Source organism: Amblyomma americanum, chromosome 2 (assembly GCF_052857255.1).
Source record: "Amblyomma americanum isolate KBUSLIRL-KWMA chromosome 2, ASM5285725v1, whole genome shotgun sequence".
Classification (NCBI taxonomy): Eukaryota; Metazoa; Arthropoda; class Arachnida; order Ixodida; family Ixodidae; genus Amblyomma; species Amblyomma americanum.
In genome coordinates this window covers 91,950,474-91,970,777 of record NC_135498.1, presented here as the reverse complement: position 1 = coordinate 91,970,777, position 20,304 = coordinate 91,950,474, and the positions used below count along the sequence as shown (strand labels likewise).

At 47.3% G+C, this 20,304-nt stretch overlaps 9 non-coding genes across 9 annotated transcripts; all 9 read right to left on the bottom strand.

Moving 5' to 3' along the window:
* Positions 1 to 11,016: 11,016 nt before the first annotated feature.
* TRNAL-CAG (transfer RNA leucine (anticodon CAG)) lies at positions 11,017 to 11,100 on the bottom strand. Its single transcript has one exon. It is a non-coding gene; the product is annotated as a tRNA-Leu (tRNA).
* A 76-nt stretch (positions 11,101 to 11,176) lies between these two features.
* On the bottom strand, positions 11,177 to 11,260 carry TRNAL-CAG (transfer RNA leucine (anticodon CAG)). The gene has a single exon. It is a non-coding gene; the product is annotated as a tRNA-Leu (tRNA).
* Positions 11,261 to 11,336: 76 nt separating this feature from the next.
* On the bottom strand, positions 11,337 to 11,420 carry TRNAL-CAG (transfer RNA leucine (anticodon CAG)). Its single transcript has one exon. It is a non-coding gene; the product is annotated as a tRNA-Leu (tRNA).
* A 467-nt stretch (positions 11,421 to 11,887) lies between these two features.
* TRNAL-CAG (transfer RNA leucine (anticodon CAG)) lies at positions 11,888 to 11,971 on the bottom strand. The gene has a single exon. It is a non-coding gene; the product is annotated as a tRNA-Leu (tRNA).
* A 1,302-nt stretch (positions 11,972 to 13,273) lies between these two features.
* Positions 13,274 to 13,357, bottom strand: TRNAL-CAG (transfer RNA leucine (anticodon CAG)). Its single transcript has one exon. It is a non-coding gene; the product is annotated as a tRNA-Leu (tRNA).
* Positions 13,358 to 13,433: 76 nt separating this feature from the next.
* On the bottom strand, positions 13,434 to 13,517 carry TRNAL-CAG (transfer RNA leucine (anticodon CAG)). Its single transcript has one exon. It is a non-coding gene; the product is annotated as a tRNA-Leu (tRNA).
* A 76-nt stretch (positions 13,518 to 13,593) lies between these two features.
* On the bottom strand, positions 13,594 to 13,677 carry TRNAL-CAG (transfer RNA leucine (anticodon CAG)). The gene has a single exon. It is a non-coding gene; the product is annotated as a tRNA-Leu (tRNA).
* A 466-nt stretch (positions 13,678 to 14,143) lies between these two features.
* TRNAL-CAG (transfer RNA leucine (anticodon CAG)) lies at positions 14,144 to 14,240 on the bottom strand. The gene has a single exon. It is a non-coding gene; the product is annotated as a tRNA-Leu (tRNA).
* A 3,348-nt stretch (positions 14,241 to 17,588) lies between these two features.
* On the bottom strand, positions 17,589 to 17,672 carry TRNAL-CAG (transfer RNA leucine (anticodon CAG)). Its single transcript has one exon. It is a non-coding gene; the product is annotated as a tRNA-Leu (tRNA).
* Positions 17,673 to 20,304: the final 2,632 nt, after the last annotated feature.

The window sequence follows — 20,304 nt, the reverse complement described above, 5'->3', positions numbered from 1 at the left end:
GGATAAAGGAGGGCGTGATTGAAAAAAGGTACGGTAGTGGTCGTTTCCACGTCGCAGCGATAATTTCCAACTTGATGCGACGTCCCCTTTCTTACCCGCTCAAGCCGCCGCGACGACTCAAAGCAAGTAACAGTTAACATTAAAATCATGACTTATGGTATAACATCTTTATCGTTTGACATTTGTTTTTCAACAACAAAGCGCACAAAAATTGTCGCAAAAAATGTAAATAAAAATCATTTCTATTTTTTTTCCCGTTTGTGTTTTTCTTTGATTTTTGTCGCAGGGACATAGACGGAAGTCTTGGGCGATTTTCATCCAGAAACAAAATTTAAAGTCAGCGTACTTGCTAAGATTGAGCTTGAGGGAACGCTGCTGTGTTTAGCAGCCCGGCCTCTTGGTCGACGGTGTCACGTGTGATGGCGCCAGTTGGAATCGCAACATGCGATAGGCTATTGGTTTAAAAGGTACGGAGCAGTGTCTATATTGCACTTGATTAACTTTTTGGTTTAGTTACATTAACCGATTTGCACAAAGAAATACCAGAGTGGCAGCTTCATCAATTTGATCCGACTATTAATTTGTGTGATACAAGCTTTGATAACGGGGAAGAAACTCGTTTGTTACTGCCTTCTGCGGCATCTACTGTGTGCCGAGAGTCCTGCGGTAACTTTTCATTTACTCTAAACAAGAAAGAGAATGTTATACATTTCATTGGTAATAAAAGAGCTCGCTGTGCTAAAAACGTGATGTAACAGTGACGATAGGTGCTGCTCTTGACATTGAATGCGCTGGCAGGTGCTCTTACAAGCATCAAGTCGAGGTGCCCACACACAGAAGTTTACAACTGTGCCGTCTACACCTTATCAGACTTTCCGCACGGTGTGGAGAATGGCCTTTGCGCGTTCTTGAAAACTGGCTTCTGTAGGCCAAGGGCCATGTGCACGCTCGTTACGTAAAAAATACAGATGATTTAACCAGGTTAATCAAGGAACATCGTGCAGCAGCATTACGTTTTGCACTGCTATGCTTGTGTCTCAATGATTGAAAATTGTTCGAGTTAATCTCGCGGTTATGCTTCGTTTTGCTTAGTTACTCTTGTTGTGTCTCAATGATAAAACATCGTTTTGCTGAGAGGCTTCTTCACGAAAACGCAGGCGAATTTTCTCCAAACTCACGGGCGAATATTTTCGTCGCTTCAGGATAGTCCGTCAGACGCTCTTGCGATTTTTGATTTCGGCGAGCCGCCTTCTCGACTGCCAGTCGCAACCGCCGTTCTTCGTCGCTTTCTTGCTGACGTCTGTAGGCCACTCGACCAGCGCGTGCTTATCAAGCGGCGCATGGAAGGCAGATATGCGGGACATGCGCAGAAGCGACCGAGGGGGCTTAACCCTCGCTTTAAAAAGCGCACGTAACGGAACAGAAGTACGGTGCCACTCGCGAGAAGAGAATGATTCACGGCGGGAGCGTTTGCTGGGATCCTTCGTATGTGAGCGTTTGTCCGCGCCTTCGGGGCCAATTTTTTGTATGCCTTCCGGGGCTAGTTGCCGTTGCCTTGCTTAGGCACCTGCTTTGTTAGACTCGCGCAGGCACGAGCATTTGTTTAGATTTTGTTTGCATTGCTGCAATAAATGCATCTTGTCGGGTTATTTGCCTTGCCTAAACCCATTTGATCAGAAGGCGTAGCCTTCACATCTTCTCTGCACACACTGCCTCTGTCTCTTATTAGCCACGACATCGGCCTCCGTTGATTCCCGCTGCCGCTGTCGTCTTGCCCGTTGCTTGTTCCCGTTTCAGCACACGGCGATACTATTCGACAGAGAGACAACCCGGGGCTAACCCGAGAAGCAGAGTCACGACAGAGAGTGGTCAAACACGCATAGTCACGAATGCGATGCGAGGCGACATTCCCCATTGGCTACGCTTTTGTGCCGGTTTCGCACGTATCGATCATTCTCCCATCGCCTTTCTTCTCCCGAGTAAGCACGATTCACATGGGGGGGAGGCCTTCTGGAAAGGGGGGGGGGGGGGTGTACAGGGAAGCAGCCTCTCTAGCCTGGATGCAGCTGCGTTCCTCCACCTTCTCTTCCCTGCCCGCGCACGCAAAGGTCAAAGGTGAAATCTGGTTCAGACACCCGGTTTTTGCGAGGATGTGGGCAGTAGTGCTCCTGCGCCACCAAAAGCCCGAAAACGGGGCAGGGAAAACGTCAAACTGAAAGCCATGCATGATGCTAACTGGATACATCTGTTTCCAAATGGATTCGAAAATATTAGTTCGCCCACAAATCCTTTCTTCAGTGAGGAAGTTCTGAAAAGAGTCTCTCTAACAAAAGGCGTTTATTGCGGAACTGTCAAAACTTATTAAAATGATGTCCTCCTGGATTCCAATACATCCATTCAGGCCGGGTTCTCTGTAAGAACTTCTTGGGAGAATTTTAAAACTTAAAAATGAATATGTTGCTTGTAAAAACTCAAACTGAATTTTTAAGTGGCAGTGCAGCGAGAATTTCGGGCGAGTTTGGACTCAACGAATTACTTTCGAAATTTCAGTTATGAAAATACGTGTTCAAACAAATTTTAACATTTGCAACTCTGTCAGGAAAACGTAAAAAATGTCCTTAAAATCGTGAGACACAAAAGAGCTAATGGCAATCCCAGGCAAGCCGTTTTTAATAACCGTAAATAGTCTTCGTACAACTTTATAGAGGCACGCAGTACAGGAAAATGCAACCTCCTCCCGTCTACTTAGTTCGCTGCTGAATCAAACCTTGGCGCAGTTGAAAACTGACATCAATTAACTCGACAAGCTTGTCAGTTACGGGAAGATGCGACGAGGCAGGGTCTATACTCTGTCTGCTTCAGTAGGACATTTTTAGCTGCACTATGAAGGAAAAGTTCAAGGCCGTCGGTTTACTACATGACTGATTACGCAGCTGACAGCATGGTGCAAAAAAAAACTTTGTGTAACCTGCGCTTGATTGCTAACTGTGAATAAGGATTGCGGAAGTCTCGATGCTTGGACTCGATCAATTTACTCTGAAATTGGACTCATGCGGTCGTCTCCACACAACTGAGCAGCTTTCAGATCCAGCTAGCACACTCAAGGACACATTCACAGCTTTTACTTTTGGCGTCGGAAATTTGTGCTCGTCTGTCACATCAGATTTGTCACCTTTCCCGCAAAGTGTTGAACTTCGAAGGCTGGGCGGTGAAGAGCACGAAAAAGAGATTGCCTTTCAGGTAATATAGTTTTCTGTTCTCCTACAGCTTCAGTTTTTATCAAAGTCAATAAAGCCATGCAGAAGTTCATAACGAGAATGGGCAAATAAATTTATAGAGGAGCAAGGAAACGAACTGTGCTGTACACACTGCGTTGTGCTTACAATGTGTCGCGTCATGTTCTATAGAATCATATAAAACTGTACCTGGTCTGTTTTCAGCGACAATGTCATTTTGTTGTTTTCGGCGTAGTGTGGTAGCCTTGGAGAAATTTTATTTCCTGCCCTGTACACACATATCGCCACATTTATGAGCTGTTTCTGAATAGTGCTTCCTTCGTAACCTCGCTTATATACAGGGTGTCCAGGCTGACATTAGCCAAGGGTTAAAAAGGAAGATATTTGAGGTAGGCCAGGAAAACCACTTGCGTACACCTACCAACCGGATTGCGCATGATAGGCAATTGTTTGTTTTGCAATTAATTAGCAGTTAAGATAATTTTTATACATACGTAAATATTGACTTTAGACAGCAAATGTGAATAGCAAAGTTGAAGAGCACCTTCAGAAACCCCCATTCCATTTATTTGCGATAAAGATAGTCTCACGTGTACCTTTTTCCGAGCTCCTAATAAAGCCTGCGAAATGCAAAAAAAAAAAAAAATCACGTCACTAGCGCATTCGTACGACACGATTGGGCTGCTCTCAAACCTGGCTTGAGTGAAAGAAATCAGCTGCTGGCAAGGCGCGACAACCCCATTGGTCCGGGAAGCCGATATGTCGACGGTGGTTGCACCGTCACGCTTGCAGACTGCCTCGCGCGGGCATCGCAACCACCATCGACATATCGGCCTGCCGCAGCAATGGGGTTGTCGCGCCTTGGCACCAGCTGATTTCGGTCACTCATCGCCGACTGGAATACGCCATAAGAAGATCTAACAGTTCCGAATCCGCAAAAGAGCAAGATGTATAGGAGGTCTAGGGACTATACCGTCGCAGTCCAATCAGAACTGAGAATCTGAATCCAAATAACCCACTGAAACACACTCTTTGTTACCGAGGAGCAAGAAAACTTGATCCGAATCGCCAATTGGAATACGCCATTAGCTCTTCCTCCAGTTTTGCGGCGGCGTCGTGGGCTTCCGCAAAACAGGCGCGGCTCCGCCGGCGACTTTGGCAGCGCACCAAGTTTGTGCCGCGGCAATGGCGGCATGGCGTGTTTTAAAGCGAAAGCTTTACTGGCCGCGAACTTGCGATTTCGGCGCCGAACTAGCAACTAAATTTGACAAGACCCTACACAACCTAACTTGACACACAGTGCCATCCTGACATAACACAAGTGCCATGGAATCGGTGCTGAGCAAAACCTTCCTTTTTCGTCTTGTGGGCATGAAAAGAAAAACAGTGATGTCAGAAGCGGGATTCGAACCCACGCCCGGAAGTCCGGACAGCCACCTGCATGCAGTGCCTTGGACCGCTTGGCCATGCTGACTTTTTTTTTCTTTACTGTCGGTATTTTGGGCCGCATGAAAAACACATATTCGTACATAAGCACTAAAACACAACCAACATCTTTGTTAAAAAAAAACGGCCACCCAACTTGTGCGCGACACGCTCATGCTAAAATTCCTTCATCGCCAATAATAATTAAACACGTGACAGCCACTCTGGAAGACCATTCCAGCATCTTTTTTCTCCTGAACATAATTTCTTATGCTGTCTTTAAAATATTGACGTGCCGGTCTTGCATCGAGATTGGCGTGCGCCTTACTGCCATTCTGCATTTCCAAATGCTGTGTAGGGAAATTACCATGATCAAATCAAATAGGGTACCGTCATCACTTTCAATTGGCAAGTAGCGAATTCTATACCCATCGAGAGGAAATTCTTTTTTGATTGTGCGCTGGAGCACATCCCAAAGGAACACAGCATCCCAGCATTCAAGGAACACATGCTCAATTGTCTCCTCCTTTCTGTATAATATACAGTGAGTGCCCCAAGGAACGAAAAAACCTCTTTCAGCCATCCACGGTTTGACAGTCAAAGTTCCAGTGTGTAATTTAAAAAAGAAAGTCTTAACACCACACGGGACTAACATTGCCTAACACGCTTTAGTACCTTGTTACCTATACCTTCCCTGTAAAGGGACCGATATAAAGGTACGGGGAGAAGCACACTACAAAGGTCTTTATACAGTTTTTTCTGGTTGATTTCACTCAGGTATTCGAGTGAAAACCGCGCCGTCAAAAACCTACATGAAACCACAACTTCGCCTAGAAAACCATGCACTCCATCGGGCATACTGCCAGCAGAGACAACCATATTAGGCAAGTGCTTCCCCAGGCGAAGTTGACAGTGTGTAGGAACGGGTGCTTAACGTCCCGAAGAAATGAAAACCGATTGAAAACCTCTCTCAAAAACAAATGTGACACACTGAGTCCCCCATTTCGAGCTCGTAGAAATAAATTGGTGCGGCTTGATCTTTCCCAAGAAGATGCCCACACGAACACTGCAAACACCCGATAACATTTTTGGATATGAACCCTTGAGCAATGCAAGACTTGGAGGACATACCAAAGTTTGCTCACTAAAAATATGTTGCAAATTCTGGCTCGCGAGAAGATTGACCAATTCCATCCGTTTCATTGATTTACTCTCTCCCTCATTTTATCCACTTCACTCCCCCAGTAGGCTTCGCTGTATTTGTAACACTCAAGGGGAACTTCCAAGTATTTAACAGGAGTCGTACTAAAACACACGTTGGCAAAAGTGTCTGGAGCCTCCGGCTAATCCTCGTGCCAGAATCCCAGGCACTTAATCCAGTTTACCGCGCTGCCACGTGCCGCACAAAAACATTTAACACATTTAACAGCCTGTTTTACACTGTCGTAATCATTACAAAACATGGCTATATCATCCGCCTAAGCCCACAGTCGGACTTCTAACTGATGCAGTTTAAAACCGTGCATGCAATCGCTCTGTATGACGCTCAAACAAAATGACTATATACAAACAAAACAACAGTGGCGAAAGGGGGCAACCCTGGCGCACCGAGCGCTTGACTGAAATGCATGCACCCACATCTTTGTTGACAATTAGCCTTGCCGAGCAATCCTGGTACGCCATGGCTACCCCGTCTCCAATAATTCTACCCACATTCACATGATATAGAATGCACAGAAGAATTTCATGAGGCACTCTATCTAACGCTTTCGCCAGATCAATTCGGATCATTGCCACTTGTGTGCCCACTGCGTCGCAGCATTCCAGGATATTACGCGCTACATGTATATTTCAGAGGATAGATCGTCCTTTAATACCGCGCGTTTGATGCGGCCCCACCAGATAGGTAATGACTGCCTGCAATCGCTTAGCCAAAATTTTCATCATTATCTTATGGTCTCCATTTGTGAGGCAAATTGGACGGTAAGAAGTTACTCTGCGCAATCCAACGGGTTCTTCTGATTTCGGTATAAGAACAGTGTTGGAGGATGAGAAGGACGGCGGCAGTACATTCAGATCAAATGCCTCATTATAAAAAGCAGCTAAGACTGGTGAAATTATTCCTCTTAGACGTTTATAAAAAGCTGTGGTCAGACCATCCGGGCCCGGAGACTTCTCCGGCTGCATGCTTTCAATTGGAAACCTGCTCTGCCAAGGTGGGACTGCAATTGTTCCATTCGGTGACTCAAAATTGCTTTTGTCACTTAGAAGGACTTTGGTGTAGGCCAGTTGGTACGACATCGTGAAGATGAAAACCGCAAAACGGACGGGACTGAGGCAGGCGACAACACAGGGCGGTACTGACAACTGAGCATTTATTGAAACACAGCAGAGCTTATAAGGATCAGTCGCGCGTGTAATCTGGAAAGCAATCATAAATCATAAGAAGATGAAGCATGTAGAAACAAATCAATGGCAACCATGACGAAAACATTCAGTGCGGCGAAAGGAATGAAACCGAGCAAGAATGATACAACTAACCTACGCAAAACCAAGCAAAAAACAACCTAGTGAAACGCTGACAAAAAAGCTAACTCTTTCTGAAAAATAGACACAGAAGGCGTGCTGACACACTTATCTGGCTCCGATTCCAGGATGGCAACAGCCTCGAAAATTTCCCTTTCCAACTGCCTCTTTCTTCTTCCTATGATCTCTGTACAATTAAGCTTAGGATAGCAGCCCTTACAACTGCGACAATGAACGGGCAGGGCAGGTCCTCCGGGCCTACTCAAGGAGCGCGCATGCTCTTGCAGACGAATGTTTAAACATCTGCCAGTTTGTCCGACACAATATCGACCACAGCTGAGGGGAATCTTATAAACCACCCCCGTCGCGCATGAGACGTACTTCTTCGAATGCCTCATGCCGCAAACTACATGCGTTGAAGTCTGCTTCCTCACCAAATTAAAAAGTTTTGAGAGCTTGCAGGGCGCAGACATGACCACGTCAACGCCATATCTGCCGGAGATCTTCTTAAGATTGTGGGAAATACTGTGAAGATATGGTAAGACAACACACTTATTTCGACTAGGTGGCTCATGGGAAAAGTTGTCTTCTTTTGCTACATGCTTCATCTTCTTTTTATGATTTATGATTGCTTTCCAGATTACACGCGCGACTGATCCTTATAAGCTCTGCTGTGTTTCAATAAATGCTCAGTTGTCAGTACCGCCCTGTGTTGTCGCCTGCCTCAGTTCCGTCCTGTTTTGCGGTTTTGCTCTTCACGATGCTTTTGTCAGCCGCTTGGGCCGCTGCAAACGCGAGAACACATTCTGCGCGATTAGATACCCGCGTTTGGCTGACAGCATTCATTGCCTAGCTTCTCTCGGCGTCGTCCAGATAGCTGACGCACGGCACGTGCGCCTACGACAGAGCGTGTAGGCTCACGTAAATAAGCGCCTCAAGGTGGCGCGGAAAAGTACTAAAAGTACTACCCAAAACTGCTTGCTCTTCTCGCTACGCAGTGTGTTATGGTGCTGCAATCGGCACCGCAAACTTAAGCGCAAGTTCCCCATAGCGCTTTTCACTTCCTCTACTAAAATAGCTTCCTCTTCCTCCAATATTTCCTTCGTACTGTCGTCTAGGCATGGCATCAACAAAAGGAAGTCCTCCTTGAAACGATCAATGTCAAATGAGCAGGTGGCAAATAAACCACTGTAGTGCTCGAAGATAGCGCGCTCAATATCTTCTGGTGTGTCACTAACTTTTCCACCAACTTCAATTTCCGCTATCTGATTGCACCGTGCGTGCCACTTTTCTGAGCCCAACGCTCTTTTTGACGGAACTTCCCCCCGCTATCAGCTTTTCAGCTCTCGCCTGCACCAGAGCACCGTCGTATCTTTCGATATCGATCTGTTCTATTTTATGCTTTAGTGCGGGAATATCGTCCATGAACATGCCGGGTCTACTACACTCTTCACTGATCAATTTTTCCAAGTTTCTGTGCATCGTTTTTTTCCTCTGGCCCCTTTTGTCTGCGTATAGCATTCGCCCGCTCCAATGCTTTGATTTTAACTGTCTGCTTGAAGTTATCCCATTTTTCTCTGCACGTCGTGTTACCCATATGATTCATTGCTTCTACTTGCGTGGTCACGTACGCCATAAAAATTTAATCATCCAATAATTTTGAATTCAATTTCCATAACTGCCACTCGAAGCTTCTTTTCCTTTCATTCGTGCTTGCTACTAAAAAACGGACTAAGCAGTGATCAGTAAATGAATTAGCGCTCACTCGGTACTCCTTGCAAAAGGGCATCAAATCAAGGTTTACGTATGCTCTATCCAAACGAGGGTGGCTCGAAGCCTGAAAATGGGTTTACTGTTTATTTCTTCCACCACCAAGGCATTTAGCCACATCCGCTAAACTACTGTCCCCTATCATCTCATTGAGGGTAGTGGTGCTTGCACGGTTGGGCGCTACTTTTGTCCCGGGCTGAAAGAACGCAGTTGAAATCACCAATAACAATGACCAACCTATTACACTGGGCATACTGTTTAGCTGTTAAAAAAAACCTGCATTTTTCCCCAGCAACAGTCGGCGTATACAAACAGATTACACGCCACTCCAAAGACGATAACAACAAATCTCTTACAATAAACCGGCCTGACGTGCATGACGTAACGGCTTGAATTTTGGCTCCTAGACTCTGTCGGACTAACAATGCGCAGCCTGCAGAATTTCCCACGAAATGGCTCACAATAGCACGGTATTGCGCTACGAATTGGGACGAAATGCCCCCGGTTTCCACGTCGCCCTCGACGTTGGTCTCCTGCACTGCTAGAATGTCAAGGTCAAAGTCGCTTAACAGGCGGTTAAGTTGACTCTGCTGCCTCCTTGAGGCAAGCCCTCGGACATTTAATGTTGCCATGCGAATGGACTTATCCATAGTCATTATAGCAAGGTGGGAAAGAAAACCGGGGGCATGGCGCTTACCTCACAACTGCGGTTTGATCCGGAGTGTGCTAGCACAGGGCGGTCCTCACGGCGGCATAGGCGGCGATTCCGCCGTCTTGCGCGCCGCCGAAGTGTTCGGCAGCGGTCGAAAGGAAGGACGCCGTCCAACAGTCGTCTTGGCTGGCGGCTCGTCTGCAGCAACGACACTAAGCTCCTTCCCATTTTCGCCTGCGTCGTGAGGTCGCTTTGCAGCGGCACTAATACTGTCGCTGTCCATCACGGTGACTGGTGCCGGCTCGGTGGGTGGTTTCTCGCCTCCTCCGGGAGAGGGGTGGACCGTAGTGCTTGCCTCATCCTTCTCGTTCCCGCCTTCTGCGTCGTCATGTCGCCGCTTGTCTGCGGGTTTATCCCCACCGTCAATGAGTGCGTCCTATTTAGTGTTCAACGATGCACCTTGCGTTACCAGGTTACGGCTCGTCCTTGCTGTTTCCTCTGAGTCTTCCTCGTCCATCAGGTGGTCCGATATGTCGTTTGCCTGCACTGGTCCGGCTACGCTGGCGTACGTCTTTGCGCAATCAGCATCGACGTGGCCGAAATAACGACTACAACGCGGCACTTTGCAGTCGCGACGTATGTGCCCGGTGCTCTTGCAGCGCAGACACAGAGGAGCGCGGCCCGGCACAACAACAAGAGTTAGCTCTCCGGCTATCTTGAGCTGATGCAAAATATCGTCTATTTTGACGTCGGCATGCAATTTTAGTCCAACTGTACGAGTCGTCGACCCTTTTTCAGTGACACCGAGCGCCCGCCACTTCTCCCGGGTCACTTCCAACACCTTCCCGTAGGGCGACAGTGCCACGCGAACGTCTTCGTCGGTAACGCCATGCAGCAACCAGTGCAGCTTTACGCGAACCTCTCGGTTATTCGGATCAATGAGCAAACATGGGCGATCCTTTACCTTCACGTCGACGGCTAAAAGCAGCTTCTGAGCAGCATCAGCAGTTGTCATTGTCACAGCCCACACGTGGTTCATTTGATACGCCCCCAACGCCACAACGTCGGGAAGCGCACCAAGGTTGGCCAAAGTGTCCCGGTAGTCTTCAACACGATAGGGCCGGGCTCTTGGATCGCCGTGCATAAAAACGGTGTTGGCGACGATGCGTCCGGATGGCAGATTGGGCAGAACAACCTGGTAATCATCGGCAGTAGCCGCAAAAAACCTGTTACCGCGGCCCGACTGGGCCGCTGAAACCGCTCCGACCGAGCTCATGATAACGCGTCCGTCACGCTCGGTGGCCGGAAGTCGAATCCTCGGCCATCCTGACAGAACACGGGTGCAAGGAAATCTGTGCAGAGTAAAACCTTCGTTATTCTTCTTCCGTGCATAAAAAGAAAAAGTGATGTCAGAAGTGGGATTCACACCCACGCCCGGAAGACCGGACTACGACCTGAACGCAGCGCCTTGGACCGCTCGGCCATCCTGACAGAACACGAGTGCAAGGAAATCTGTGCAGAGTAAAACCTTGGTTATTCTTGTTGCGTGCATAAAAAGAAAAAGTGATGTGAGAAGTGGGATTCGAACCCACGCCCGGAAGACCGGACTGCGACCTGAACGCAGCGCCTTGGACTGCTCGGCCATCCTGACAGAACACGGGTGCAAGGAAATCTGTGCAGAGTAAAACCTTCGTTATTCTTCTTGCGTGCATAAAAAGAAAAAGTGATGTGAGAAGTGGGATTCGAACCCACGCCCGGAAGACCGGACTACGACCTGAACGCAGCGCCTTGGACCGCTCGGCCATCCTGACAGAACACGAGTGCAAGGAAATCTGTGCAGAGTAAAACCTTGGTTATTCTTCTTGCGTGCATAAAAAGAAAATGTGATGTGAGAAGTGGGATTCGAACCCACGCCCGGAAGACCGGACTGCGACCTGAACGCACGGCCTTGGACCGCTCGGCCATCCTTTTTTCTTTATTGCCTGGCTTTGGCTCATAACATTTAACCAAAAAAAAAACATTCAACAAAAAACACACAAAACACTATGTACATAAGACACTGTCGTGGTCAGTCAGCATGAGTCTGGCTTCGTCATTCTAAAATTCACGAAGCATACAGAGCGGCTCTAGCCTCGAGAGCCACTCGGGAGGCTCCGCAGCTGCTTTCTGGATGGCCAGAAAGCAGTCCATTCTTTCCCTGACAGAACACGAGTGCAAGGAAATCTGTGCAGAGTAAAACCTTCGTTATTCTTCTTGCGTGCATAAAAATAAAAAGTGATGTCAGAAGTGGGATTCGAACCCACGCCCGGAAGACCGGACTGCGACCTGAACGCAGCGCCTTGGACCGCTCGGCCATCCTGACTTTTTTTTTTCTTTATTGCCTGGCTTTGACCCATAACATTTCCACAAAAAACACTCAACAAAAAACACACAAAACGCTATGTATGTACATACGACACTGTCGTGGTCAGCCATCATGAGTCTGGCTTCGTCATACTAAAATTCACGAAGCATACAGAGCGGCTCTAGCCTCGAGAGCCACTCGGGAGGCTCCGCAGCTGCTTTCTGGATGGCCAGAAAGCAGTCCATTCTTTCCCGAAAATAAATTCGGGCAGGTCGTGTTTCTTTGTCACAATAATCGCCTGCCATTCTGGAGCGCCATATACTGTGGAGGCCCAAGAGCATTATGAGATCAAATGGTACCCCATCCTCATTGTCTGTGCTTAAATAACGAATTCCCTGCGCGTCAAGTGGTAGCTCTTTCTTTATTGTCCTTTGTAACACATCCCAAAAATAAACCCCTTCCCAGCAATGCAAAAAAACATGGTCTATTGTTTCGGGCTGTTTACAAATTAAGCAGTTCGATCCCCACGGTAAAAAGAAATCCTTTCCTTCCAAAAACTTTTTAACTGGGAGTGTCCCGGTGTGTAATTTAAAAAAGAAGGTCTTTACTTCTGGTGGCACCTGCATTTTCTTTACCCTTTTTAAAACATCAGCTCCAGGACCTCCACTGTACAAGGCCCTGTACATAGGCTCTGGGAAAACAATATCACAAAGATCATGGTACAAATTCTTTCTTTTAGTTTTATACAAATAATCGCTAGAAAAACGCGCTGAAAGAAACCTAACACTTGCTACAATCTCTTTGTAGTAACCAAAAATTCCACCCGAGAGCTCTTCTGTGGTAACAACAAACTCGGGCAGCAATCGCCGCAGCCTCACCTGGCATACGGTGCGCAAGAACGGGTCTGAGACATCGCGAAAAAACAAAAAACGGTTCACCAGCTGCCTTAAAAAGAGGTGCCCTAGCCCCAACCCCCCGTCTTTTACCCGCCGGAACAGGTTCGTTCGGCTGCAACGTTCCCATTCGGAAGCCCATATAAAGACGGCAAAAATCCGGTGTAACTTCTGAATGTGCACCCGAGAGCAATGCAAAACCTGCATCACATACCAGAGCTTGCTAATAAAAAACAGGTTGCAGACTGTAGCTCTGGCGAAAATGGAGAGATTGGTGCCTTTCCATTTTCCAGCTCTGTCACGTGCTTCTTTCGTTTGCTGTTTCCAATTGCATCGCTCGGCCATCCTGACAGAACATGGGTGCAAGGAAATCTGTGCAGAGTAAAACCTTCGTTATTCTTCTTGCGTGCATAAAAAGAAAAAGTGATGTCAGAAGTGGGATTCGAACCCACGCCCGGAAGACCGGACTGCGACCTGAACGCAGGGCCTTGGACCGCTCGGCCGTCCTGACAGAACACGGATGCAAGGAAATCTGTGCAGAGTGAAACCTTCGTTATTCTTCTTGCGTGCATAAAAAGAAAAAGTGATGTCAGAAGTGGGATTCGAACCCACGGCCGGAAGACCGGACTGCGACCTGAACGCAGCGCCTTGGACCGCTCGGCCATCCTGACAGAACACGGGTGCAAGGAAATCTGTGCAGAGTAAAACCTTCGTTATTCTTCTTGCGTGCATAAAAAGAAAAAGTGATGTCAGAAGTGGGATTCGAACCCACGCCCGGAAGACCGGACTGCGACCTGAACGCAGGGCCTTGGACCGCTCGGCCATCCTGACAGAACACGAGTGCAAGGAAATCTGTGCAGAGTAAAACCTTCGTTATTCTTCTTGCGTGCATAAAAAGAAAAAGTGATGTCAGAAGTGGGATTCGAACCCAAGCCCGGAAGACCGGACTGCGACCTGAACGCAGGGCCTTGGACCGCTCGGCCATCCTTTTTTCTTTATTGCCTGGCTTTGGCTCATAACATTTAACCAAAAAAAAACATTCAACAAAAAACACACAAAACACTATGTACTTAAGACACTGTCGTGGTTAGCCAGCATGAGTCTGGCTTCGTCATTCTAAAATTCACGAAGCATACAGAGCGGCTCTAGCCTCGAGAGCCACTCGGGAGGCTCCGCAGCTGCTTTCTAGATGGCCAGAAAGCAGTCCATTCTTTCCCTGACAGAACACGAGTGCAAGGAAATCTGTGCAGAGTAAAACCTTCGTTATTCTTCTTGCGTGCATAAAAAGAAAAAGTGATGTCAGAAGTGGGATTCGAACCCACGCCCGGAAGACCGGACTGCGACCTGAACGCAGCGCCTTGGACCGCTCGGCCATTTTTTTTTTATTGCCTGGCTTTGGCTCATAACATTTAACCAAAAAAAAACATTCAACAAAAAACACACAAAACACTATGTACATAACACACTGTCGTGGTCAGCCAGCACGAGTCTGGCTTCGTCATTCTAAAATTCACGAAGCATACAGAGCGGCTCTAGCCTCGAGAGCCACTCGGGAGGCTCCGCAGCTGCTTTCTGGATGGCCAGAAAGCAGTCCATTCTTTCCCGAAAATAAATTCGGGCAGGTCGTGCGTCTTTGTCACAATAATAGCCTGCCATTCTGGAGCGCCATATACAGTGGAGGCCCAAGAGCATTATGAGATCAAATGGTACCTCATCCTCATTGTCTGTGCTTAAATAACGAATTCCCTGCGCGTCAAGTGGTAGCTCTTTCTTTATTGTCCTATGTAACACATCCCAAAAATAAACCCCTTCCCAGCAATGCAAAAAAACATGGTCTATTGTTTCGGGCTGTTTACAAATTAAGCAGTTCGATCCCCACGGTAAAAAGAAATCCTTTCCTTCCAAAAACTTTTTAACTGGGAGTGTCCCGGTGTGTAATTTAAAAAAGAAGGTCTTTACTCCTGGTGGCACCTGCATTTTCTTTACCCTTTTTAAAACATCAGCTCCAGGACCTCCACTGTACAAGGCCCTGTACATAGGCTCTGGGAAAACAATATCACAAAGATCATGGTACAACTTCTTTCTTATAGTTTTATACAAATATTCGCTAGAAAAACGCGCTGAAAGAAACCTAACACTTGCTACAATCTCTTTGTAGTAACCAGAAATTCCACCCGAGAGCTCTTCTGTGGTAACAACAAACTCGGGCAGCAATCGCCGCAGCCTCACCTGGCACACGGTGCGCAAGAACGGGTCTGAGACGTCGCGAAAAAACAAAAAAAAAACGGTTCACCAGCTGCCTTAAAAAGAGGTGCCCTAGCCCCAACCCCGCGTCTTTTACCCGCCGGAACAGGTTCGTTCGGCTGCAACGTTCCCATTCGGAAGCCCATATAAAGACGGCAAAAATCCGGTGTAACTTCTGAATGTGCACCCGAGAGCAATGCAAAACCTGCATCACATACCAGAGCTTGTTAATAAAAAAACAGGTTGCAGACTGTAGCTCTGGCGAAAATGGAGAGATTGGTGCCTTTCCATTTTCCAGCTCTGTCACGTGCTTCTTTCGTTTGCTGTTTCCAATACTCCTCGCTTTCGCGATAAGCATCGAGCGGAACGCCCAAATACTTGCCCGGTGTCGTCGCCCACGGTACGTTGGCAAAATGGTCCGGGTGGGATGGCCACCATCCATGCCAGAGTCCGAGGCTTTTGGACCAATTAACCCCGCTACCGGTGACTTCGCTGAACTCGCGTACACACCCGACAGCTTCGCTTATGCTCCCCTGATCAACCGTGAATACAGCAACGTCGTCAGCTTACGCCAGCAGCTTAACTTCAGCAGCTTGCAACCTAAAGCCATTAATACTATTGTCTTCTATTATTTTCCTACACAATGTTTCGATGTAAATACAAAATAAGAGAGGGCTGAGGGGGCAGCCCTGACGCACCGAACGCTGCACGCTAATGGGGGCCCCCAGGCACTTGTTAACAATCAATCTTGTCGTGCAGTTTCGATACGCCAGGGCTACACCCTCGCGGATAACTGAACCGAGATTCACATGGTCTAAAACGGAAAACAAGATTTCATGAGAAACACAATCAAAAGCTTTTTCGAGATCAATCTGAAGCATGGCCACCCGCCCATTAATTGCATCGCAGGTTTCAAGTACACTGCGTGCTTTGTGAATGTTGGAAAAAATCGATCGCCCTTTTATTCCACATGTCTGGTGGGGTCCAACAATATCCATTATCACTGTCTGTAGTCTTCGCGCCAATACCTTCATAAAAATTTTGTAGTCCACATTAGTGAGTGCTATCGGTCGATATGCGGTAACAGATTTTAATTTCTCTATATCATTAGTTTTCGGTATGAGTACCGAATGGGAAGTCCCAAAAGACGGAGGCAAGTTTATTCCTTAGGCTTCGTTAAACATTGTACATAGCACCGGGGCAATTTCATGCTTAAATTCTTTATAAAATGCCGCACTGAATCCATCTGGTCCTGGTGATTTTCCGAGGTTTAATTCATCTATCGCATGCCCTACTTCGTTTTCAGTTATTCCTAGTTCCATTTTCTTTTTCCTTTCTTCGTCCAGCCGTGGCATTCCACCAAGAAAGTGATGCTTAAATGCAACTGCGTCTGCCGGATGTCACGAAAAAAGCCTCTGGTAGAATTGTGTAAAGGCTGCTTCGATGTGGTCATTGTCTGCCAATAAGATACCCCCCCCCCCCATTCTATTTTATCGATGTGATTACTTTCAGCGTGGGCTTTTTCTAAACCGAGAGCACGTTTTGATGGCGCTTCGCCAGCAGCTGTGTCTTCCGCCCTCGCCCTCACCAGTGCTCCGCGATAACGCCGTTCTTCCATGATTTCTATCTTTTGCTTGGTTTTCCTGACATCTTCAATCCATTTCCCAGGCGCCTTGTATTCCTGCTTCAGCAACGTTTGCAGTAGTGCCTTTAACTCAGCTTCGTCTTGTTTTTTCTTATACCGGATACAAGTGGCCCTTTCTATTGCTTTGATTTTTAAAGATTCTTTGCTTAACTCCCACTGTTGCCATATCTTCAGGGTCTTGCACGGGTTTATTTTTCTTATTTCATCCTTTACTGCTCGGTAGTAGACATCGTCGCGAAGAAGCGTGTTGTTTAGCTTCCACATTTCCAATGAAAATGCCTTGCTTCGCTTGACACTTCCGAGGCAGCACTCAACTAAACAGTGGTCTGAGAAGGACACTCCCACAACTTCGTACTGGCTGCATACAGGGGCAAGGTCAACTGATGTATAAATGCGGTCCAGCCGTGCATGGCTTGAGCCCTGAAAATGGGTGAACTTCACTGCCCGCGCACCCTCAAGACATTCAGCCACATCTTCGAGGTTTCCGTTATCAATAATTCTGATCAACACTTCAGTGCTCCTGTCTCGAAACCCCCGGATGCTTGACTTATCGCGAGCATTTAGGACACAATTGAAGTCACCGAAGACGATGAGCTGCCTCTCCGTGCAAACGCGCTCTAGGAGGCTTTGGAAAAAAGCAACTCTTTCCTTAACCACATTCGGCGCATACACGGCAACAATGCGCCACTCAATGCTATTCAGGGAAAAGTCAAGGACAATACACCGGCCAGACACACACGAAAAATATGCTTGCACCTCTAGCCCCGCCATCCTGACAGAACACGAGTGCAAGGAAATCTGTGCAGAGTAAAACCTTCGTTATTCTTCTTGCGTGCATAAAAAGAAAAAGTGATGTCAGAAGTGAGATTCGAACCCACGCCCGGAAGACCGGACTGCGACCTGAACGCAGCGCCTTGGACCGCTCGGCCATCCTGACAGAACACGGGTGCAAGGAAATCTGTGCAGAGTAAAACCTTCGTTATTCTTCTTGGGTGCATAAAAAGAAAAAGTGTTGTCAGAAGTGGGATTCGAACCCACGCCCGGAAGACCGGACCGCGACCTGAACGCAGGGCCTTGGATCGCTCGGTCATTTTTTCTTTATTGCTTTCTTCGACAAAGCAGTGCAGGAAACTACAGAGGCGGCATTCACCAAATGTTGATACCAGCAACCTGCCAGATCTTCCTGGCCGGCCTTGTCAGGTTCGAAATTCCCTCAACAGCCTCCACTTTTCCATCCTGGGTAGCCAATCGGGTACACATGATTGAAATTTCATCACTTCCAAAAATCTGTGAACATTCTCCCGAAAATACACGCGGGCTGGTTGCGCGTCGGGATCGCGGTAATACCACGCAGTTCTGGAGCGCCATATTCTATGGAGGCCCAAGAGCATTTCTTGGTCAAACGGGAAACCACCCTAATTTTCAATGGCCAAATATCTGATGCCGTACGGATGAAGTGGGAACTTTTTTAATGGTTTGTTGGAAAACATTCCAAAAAGGACACCCCTCCCAACAGTGAAGAAATGCATGGTGAACTGTTTCGGGGAACTTGCAGTTAAGGCAGTGCGATCCCCATGGTAAAAATAATCCCCTTCCCTCTAAAAACTTTTTATCTGGTAGTGTTTTTGTATGAATCTTGAAGAAGAAAGGTTTGGTTCCCGGCTGCACTTGCATTCTTTTTACTCTTTTCAAAGCGTGCCCACCGTGGAGTCCACCGTATACACGGCTCTGTACAGTGGCACTGGAAAAACAACATCACACAGGGCCCGAATTACGGAACTCGCTCTAAAGTTGTAGAGCGTTACGTCAAAATGACGACAGCATGACGACAAGGCTAGACGTCAACGCGTGACGGAACGCGGAATCAACCAATGGCTAGTAGGGTGCCGCCCCGGAAGAGTTTATTTTCACGACAAGAGGCCAATTTGCACGGCAAGGGGCCGTATGCTAACTTTTTTATAAGAATACGCAGTGAATAAAACAAACATTGTTTTATTCTTTCATAAAAGTGTATTTCACTCTCACTGCCATGAAGTAAAACAAGAAGGACATTCACTTTTGCAAATAACTGCTTTCGTGGGTAAGTTTTGTTGCCATGAGGGCGCGCTGGCAGATGTAAACACTGAACATGGCGGCCTTCTAAAAAACAGCTGATCCCACGGCTAGTTCCTGCTTTTTTAGGCGTCGTCTGAAATCAAGGTTCTATTTGGTTGTCCAAAGTGAGCGGATAACAATTATCGAAGCCAGTGAAGGTCACGGGCCTCCAGAAAGGAACCTGCACGAAACGTCGGGCCCGAAAATCGACGAAGACAACTTGAGGTAAGCCTGTGTTATTGGTTTAAAGATGCCACATGCCAAGCATATGATTTGGGTTCTGTTTCTTTCACTTTAGCAAATACAAGGCGTCCACGAAGCACGGCTTGTTGGATAAAATCAACTTTTTTGGCTTCATAAACATCTGGCACAAATGATTCAGTTGGGAAGGAGCAAGAACCAAGCAAGGCGGTTGGGCGCACGCTAACAACCTTGCTCGTTTTCGGTCGTTCTTGGCTGTGCTATAAGTTGCTGCAGCGCAGCACACGCGTATGTTCCTGTAAAAACATATTAGCCCGAACTCAGAGCAAAGGTTTTTCCCTGTTATTCCCTGCTTTCGAAAAGCGGAACAGAAACTATTCCTTGTTTGTTTTCCCCCCTGTGTTCGCTGCTGCAATTCTCTAAGCGGGAATTATAGTCTCGAAATGGCGCCAACTCGAAGAATGCCTAGCGAGCAAGAGCTAATCGTAATAGAGTCTATGAAGAGCCATCCGCTCTTGGCCCGGGCTTCTGCCGACCTAACAAACTCATACACAGCTGTTGAAAAGCGCGAGCTGTGGATCCAGCTTGCGTCGATTCTCAACAACAAGGGGTCGGCCGTTTAAAAACATGATGTCTTTGCCTTGCGCCTTGCTCGCACTGTTTATTCCATCTGTGGTGTATTTTAGTCTCGGAGGAGGTGCAGGAATGCATAGACAAGTGGTTGAGCATTATTGATTGCTTCTCTTTTGCTAGTGCTCTTTTAGTTTCATGGTTTGCCAGTACCAATCAGCCGCACCTTTTACCCTGTTACAGCAGAGGAGATGAACGGGGAGCCTCAGCAAGTTGTCGACAAGACACACGGAGCCCCACAGACCGTGAGTTGGCTTTCCATTATTCAAGCTCCATACTACCCTTTCTGGCAGCTGATTGAAAGTAATAGCACTATACTCTCTGGCAGCATTTGCAGCAGTAGCCAAAATACTGCAGAGATTCTACAGTACACACAAAACTATCTCTCTCTGGCTTTGCCACGCAGTGCAGAATGTTTATTTCTCTTGCAGTGAGGCTGTGACATCTCCTAGCAGTCTAGCAAATGTGCACATGAAATATGCTACTACAATGCTGCCCAAGATTGCTGTCCTGTATATTTATGTCAAGTCCTCTAATACATTTTACCAAATGTTTTGCGTATTCCACCACGTGATGAGCACATTTTCTTTCCCGACAGCTACACCGGTGCCCTCGCCGCAGCCCTCACAGCAGCACACACCAGA